Source organism: Marmota monax, unplaced genomic scaffold, assembly GCF_021218885.2.
Source record: "Marmota monax isolate L192 unplaced genomic scaffold, Marmota_monax_Labrador192_F-V1.1 WCK01_AAM20220418_F8-fsc00059, whole genome shotgun sequence".
Lineage (NCBI taxonomy): Eukaryota > Metazoa > Chordata > Mammalia > Rodentia > Sciuridae > Marmota > Marmota monax.
This window is the reverse complement of record NW_026693595.1, coordinates 1,777,835-1,785,046: the sequence shown is the minus strand read 5'-3', so window position 1 is coordinate 1,785,046 and position 7,212 is coordinate 1,777,835. Positions and strand designations below refer to the sequence as shown.

At 38.8% G+C, this 7,212-nt stretch overlaps 1 pseudogene; it reads right to left on the bottom strand.

Annotated features, from left to right (window-relative positions):
* Positions 1-936: 936 nt before the first annotated feature.
* LOC124102976 (developmental pluripotency-associated protein 2-like) lies at positions 937-1,845 on the bottom strand (annotated as a pseudogene).
* Positions 1,846-7,212: the final 5,367 nt, after the last annotated feature.

The window sequence follows — 7,212 nt, the reverse complement described above, 5'->3', positions numbered from 1 at the left end:
AATAGGTAGTTAATAATTAATAATAGGCTGGGCTTGGTGGCACATGCCTGTAATCACAGTGGCTCTGGAGATAGAGGCAGGAGGATCTCAAGTTCAAACTCAGCCTCAGCAATTTAACAAGGTGCTAAGCAACTCATGAGACCCTGTCTCTAAGTAAAATACAAAAATAGGGCTGGGGATATGGCTTTGTGGTTGAGTGCTCCTGAGTTCAATCCCTGGTACCCCACCCACCACCAAAATTAATAATATACCAATATTGACTCATCAATTAAGGTATGTACAACACTAATAGGACATGTTAATATTAAAGCCAGGTGAGATAATGCACACCTATATCTCAGCTACTTAGAGGAGGCTGAGACAGGATTGCAAGATCAAGGGCAGTCTCAGCAATTTAGTGAGACCCTAAGCAACCTTGGAAGAACTTGTCTCAAATTAAAAGGGCTGGGGATGTGATTCAGTGGTTAAATTCCCAGCACCAAAAAATAAACACAAAAAAGAGGCAGGGAGTTAGGGTTATAGCCCAGTGGTAGAGTGTCCCTGGGTTCAATCTTAGTACACACACAAAAAAATTAATATTAAAGAGAAGCATAAAAGAACTCGTTTGCTCAGTTTCCCCATAAATCTAGCAGCTCTGCTTAAAACAAAACAAAACATATATATATATATATATATATATATATATATATATATATATATATATATATATATATAGTTAATACTTGAGTCTGACACAAATGATCAGGAGACACTGAAAATGAAAAGATGGCCAGAAACCAGCCCAGCATTCATCAGGCTGTGTGATGATTTACCTATGGGCTCTCCACCACTTGTCCTGGGAGGGAAGAGGAATATTTGCAAATTTATGTCCTGTTTTGGGGCCAATAGTTGGAAAGCAGAAAACTTTTTGTCTGTTTCTTCTCAATTGCCTTCAGATCAAAATATTATTTCAACATTGCTTAAGGTGGCACCTTTTGGTCTCCCTACAGTGCATGGCTTTTTCTCTCTTGTTATAATTAATCCTTTCATCATCTTCTTATTCCTTTTTACACATTCAGGGCATAACATATTATCTTCTAGTCCTGAGGGTGGAAAAATACAGGCAGGTAACAGGAAGAGGGAAATCATCCTCTTGGGAGTGTCAGGGACCCAAGTCTGACCTGCATGGAACTGCAGTCGAACCCAGCCTGCTGTTTCTGCAGAAAGAAATTAGCCATGGACCACACACCACCTGACACCAGAGGTTTGCAGCAAAAAGGCCTCCACAGAAGTAGGGATGGGACACGAATTCACAGCCTTGCGCTGATTGGCTCTGGCAGCGATCCTTGCCCAAGATGCCAATATGGACTCCTGAGCTGAATTTACCACTTCAATCATGTTAGTCTCTTCCTCTCTTTTAACCTTATTATGACTTTCCTGAAGCCCTGCTGCATTGGCCACTGCCTTCCATTTCCTGGAAACTGGCTTCAATCTGGCCTCCCGAGATGTTTCAGGAATATCATATTTTTGTCCGGGATATGCATGCTTCTGTAGCCTCAAATAAACCTCTATTTTCTGGCCATCAGTACTCAAATTAAGTTGTTGGCACCAGTTTCGCAAAGTATCCCGAGAAACCTTATTAATTGGAGGCAAAATGGTCGGCAAGGGAAGGGGTCGTATTTTACAATTAGGTTTTATTTCAGGAAAGCAGACTTCCTGTTTGATTTCTGCAGTTGAAGAAACACTTGTTTCTATTGGATACTCTTGTTCTTCTGTAACTGGGACCAGTGTTAAAATCACATTTTCCCCATCGAATTGCTCCTCAAGGAAGTTCTTCTCAGTGACCCTGTCATTTGCGCCTGACATTTCCAGGAACACCGGGAGACGGCAAAGGAAGCAGGGCTCAGGATAGCTATGCTGTGTGCTCCTTGTATCCCTTTCACTTTTATGTGCCACATTTTCAATGACTTGCCCCAGTTCAATATTACTGTTATTATTTCTAACCATTTCATACACTGAAAGGAAAAACATAAAACATTCACAAATCAGGCTCCAGGAGGGACAGGAAGTTTACTCAGCTTGAATTTTCATTGTGGCTAAATGCAGGAGTAGAGCCAGGTAATAAGGAGCCACCAAATAAAACAAAGCTGAAAAATTAACTAGTATCTATCGGGCTTTCTCTGTTGATGGAGATAAAATCTTAAACATTCATTTCCTGACTCCAAAATCATAATGAAAATGTTCATGACAAGCCTATTAAAGATATTCTTTTTTAAAAGAGTTTCAATGACATAAATCCCCAGAAATGGGCTAGAACCATTTGTGGTATAAACAGTTTTAAAAGTCAAATACTGAAATAATTTTAGGGTTATATAGATGTGTATATATTTTACATATGATGCTGTTGAAAGGATGTCACATGATAAGATAAAGGCTATACATTGGATTGCTGGAAATTGGTGCAACCACTCTGGAAAGCAGTATGGAGATTCTTTAGAAAACTTGGAATGGAACTACCGTTTGATCTAGCTGTTACACTCCTTAGCATATATCCAAAGGACTTAAAATCAGCATACAATAGTGATGTATCTACATCAATGTTTATAGCAGCTTAATTCATGATAAGTAAGCTATGAAACCAACCTAGGTGCCCTTCAACAGATAAAAGGATGAAGAAAATGTGGTATATATACACAATGGAATATTAATCATCCATAAAGAAGAATGAAAATATGACATTTTCAGGTAAATGGATGGAAATGGAGACTATCATGCTAGATGAAATAAAACCAATCCTCTCAAACCAAAGGCTGAATGTTCTTTCTGATATGTGGATGCTAACACAAAATATGGGAGGGGAGGAGGGAAGAACAGAAGTTGTTTGGATTAGATGAAGGGGAATGAAGGGAAGGGAGGGGAATGGGAATAGGAAAGACAATAGAAGGAATCGGACATAACTTTCCTATGTTCACACATGACTACGTGACCAGTGTAACTCCACAGCATGTACAACCACAAGAATGGGAAGTTATACTCCATGTATGTATAATATGTGAAAATACACTGTACTGTCATGTATATCTAAAAAGAACAGATGAAAAATAAACTTTAAAAAGGCTATATTGGATGTGGTCCACCAGAGTAGAGATTCTTTAACAGAAGCTTAGGAAGGAGTAATCCATTTGTCCATTGTTCATTCATTTATTTCAGTAGGTGCTGTGATGTGCTGCTCTGATATCCCCCTTTGAGACTGAGTCTCTTAATACCCCACCTCTCTGAGGGTTGACCGCTGATAATTCATAGTTCAGTGCTTCCTTAGGAGAATTTTCCCTGGCTGAAGGGAGTTGCCTCATCCCTAATTGCCCATCCCCCAGGGAAGCTCACTTGTCTGAGTGGTCTATTTGGAAAAACAAGGCTAGACTTGATTCTCTCCCCACTGGGGGCTTCTCTGAAGGCTCTTCTTGCTCATCTGCATTTAACTCACAGTTCAACTCTTTTAATTATATGTATTTCTCAAAGATCACTCCTTATAAACTTTCTGAGAACAAATCTCTGCTTCAGGGTCTGGTTCCCAGGGACATGATGTAGGACATTTATCAAATAATTCTGAGCGTCTATCATATCCTGAATGTGGTTCTTCATACTGGGGAAGAAAAAATTCTTTCTATCATAGAGCTTACATTCATGGGGGCTCACAGAGTTTATATTCATGAATATTACAAAAGAAAGCTTTGGATAGTGATAAATGCTATGAAGGACATAGAACAAGAAAATGTGTTTGAGACTCTTGGAGTGTGTGCATGTGTGTGTGTCTATGTATGTTCACACATGTGTCTAGGGAAACCCAGATTTATTTATTTATTTTTAAAAAATGTTTATTCTTTAGTTATAGTTGGACACAAAACCTTCGTTTTATTTATTTATTTTTATGTAGTGCTGAGGATTGAATCCAGGCCTCGCATGCGTTAAGACAAGCGCTCTGCCGCTGAGCCACAATCCCAGATTAAAGAAGTGATGTATTTTGTGGAGGCCCTTGAATGACAAGAAGGAGTTGATCATACAAATAGCCCAAGAAATGAAGTTCCAGACAAGTACAAAAAGGAATTTGGCAACCCACATTATGATCGCCATTGAGGATGAGTGAAGCATTTATTCCAAGAGGTCGGAGCTCTATATGTAGAGTGACTTTTAAATGGATCCTAGGTAGAAAACACTTCAACTAATCAAATCTCTTCGTTCTTGTTCCTTGTTGTGTGACTTGGAGCTTATAAGAACAGTGAATGTTCCAAATGAAAATTCTAGTGTTATTCACTGAGAGAGTCAGTTTGTTACCCTGCCCAGGGTGAAAAGCCAGTTCTCTGTGTCCAGCGATCTGTAGCTCTTCACTTCTGAAGGCCATTGGTCTCAGGAGGATCTTGAAAAAAAAGTGCTTTGTTTTTTTCATACTTATTTCCTACTACTTCTAGAAAGCACCAACCCCTCCCCCATAGTATTAGGAATGAGATAATTTCAGGAAGCACTGCATGCTTTTCTCATATGTCAGAATAAATTGTTCATGTGTAATATAAAATTCAGTCTTTTTCCTCCTCCACTAAGTATTTCTGAAAGGATCCCATTACTGTTTATTAGTTGGATACAAACAGGATAATAAAGGATACTCGTAAACTTTATGGGTTTCTCTTACCTTTCTCTTTCAACACTGTCAGTGGCTTAGTGATGTATTTGTCTCTGATTAAAAATTTTGTTTTTCACTGGGTATCTTATAAATAGCTTGGCAAAGTGGTATGGAGGAATTTTTATGGGTATGCCCCATAAAAAATAATCAGAGGTAGGACCAAGGGAAGTCTATATGGGCTTTCTTTAAGTATTAGAAGCTATTTCTTGGGATGTTGCTATGTCCCACCAGGATTCAGAGTTAGGACAAAGGGTTGGAATTTGTGCTTATCCAGAGTGTACCTCACCACAAGGTGAAATATTCTGAAAGTCATAATTCTCCAAAAGTGGACTTAATTGCTTCTGAGGTAATTACTTTTATTGTTCAAGGCATTCAAGTTGAGACTAGATTGCTAAAAAGTTCTCAAGTGTTCAGAAAGTGTTTCTCCATCATATGTCAATTTGAGTTAGATGAACTTGTAGAGCTCCATTTATGAGTTAGATGAACTTGAGGGTTCCATTCATTGATTCCATTGATGATTCCATGGCATGAGATAAACACTGTGACCAGAGTGAGGAAATGCCGTTTATAGCAAGCCATTGAGGTTTTGGGGGTTGTTTGTTATTGTGGCAGGACTGAGGGCATCCTGATTACTACAGAAATACACTAGCTTTGCAATAGCTGAGTCTCTTAATGATCATGATAGTCAAAATTATAATAATGATGTTGGCATTTTGTATGCTGTAGGCATTGAGCTCAGTAGTTCATATATATCCTTTCATTTCTTCCTCATAGCCCTTTGATAAGATGTGTATTATTATATAGTTGTAATAAACAAGAATGAGGCCTAGAGTTTGAGGGACTTATTGAAGGTCACACAGTTCATGAGTGACAGCTAGAATCTGATCTTGGTCATGGATGAGTCCAGAATCCAGGTTCTCAGGCAAGTCCTTGTGTTGTCATTCCTCTTCTTCAATCTGAGTCTTAAACTTCTCATCTGTAAGGTGAGGCTAGAAACATTACTGCCACATCACTTTTCTTCCATTTGATGCTGTTTTGTGGAAAGAACAGGGTGAAGAAATCTTTCCTCTCTCTCTCTTTTTCTTCTGCTTCCTGGAATAATGGAAGCACAATCTCAAAACAGATTCCAGAAGATGGGTGGCAATGGGATATTTAACTAATTGTGAATTATCCTTGTTTGACCTTTTTTGGCTATATGACAAAGCAAGGATTCAGTGTGATCTGGTGATGCATGCAGTGGTATGTGACCAGATGCCATGGCTCCTCAGTGGCTGCAGTGAGGTGCAGGGTCAGAATGAAATCTGGCCTTGTGGCTCATTTACAACAAAGACTTGAGACAATTGGCATGATATCAGTGTAGCTGGGGACGGCTGGGTCCAGCAGGACCAAAGAAACTCCTGTCTCCTTGTGGCCTGAATGGAAGCAAGAAACACATCTGAAAAATCTGAAAAATCCTGAAGATCCAGCCACTAGTCTGTTACATGAAATAGTAGGTGGGTTGGAGAGTGTGCTAACATGCCACAAAAGACCACAGAAATAATTGGGCACAAGTTTTACTCAGATTGTTTGTATATCAGCCATTTTTTTTTTCTGAAACAGCTTGAAAAATACACTACACTCAGGAAGGAAATAGAGAGGCCATTTTTTTCTTTTTTCCCCTGGTAACTTTGTATTCCTCTCTCAACAGCTTCTTTCCTCACAAGTGGCCATTTCCATGGCCTTCTTTTATAAAATTTCTATGCATATATGAAGTTTGACCCATTCATATTGTAAGTGAATCAATCCTCCCTAGCAGCAGTTTGTAACCCTTGTATGATTAATCCCATTTATCTTGGTTTTTTTGGAAGCTTGTATTATTAGATTGATCCAAAGAAAGCAAAACTATTCACCTGTCTGAGCAATATCAAGTGTGAGTGTGTTCATGTGTGTGTGTGTGTGTGTGTGTGTGTGTGGTGGGAGCTGGACAGGAAAACAATGAGATGGGAGAGAAAGAGTGAGAGAGTCAAGGGAGAAAATATTAATATCATTTTCATTAATCCTTTTATCATGGGGACTTTGACATCAATATCCTTTCAAATTAATATCCTTGCCAGAAGTACTAGGATCACAAGTCAATGCAAATAAACAAAGGAAGAGTGCTCAGGTAGTGATAGATGAGGCAGTAGCTGCTGTTGTTATTTCTCCTCCTTGTTATCTCTTTACATTCTATTTTCATTCTTTTAAAAAAACGTGGTAAAATGTACATAAAATTTAGCCCTCAAGAGTTTGCAGGATAGAATCACAGTAGTCATGCTTTGAAGTTGGAAGTGGATTTATGGGAAAGTTAGAAATAAGCCAAGTTCACTTTCAATTCTTATCACACCATGGGAGCTTCAGGGTTTCTCATGGACTTTGCAAATCATAGGCCAAAGACTGTACAGGAGAAGGTCACAACCTTTGAAATGAACGGAGAAAGAAGTGACTGATGAGAGAGCCAAAGGCCTTGCTGGGACACCTGTGTAGATTGTTTTCATACATATTATTACATGTAGAATAATACGTAGAATAATAAAATGAGC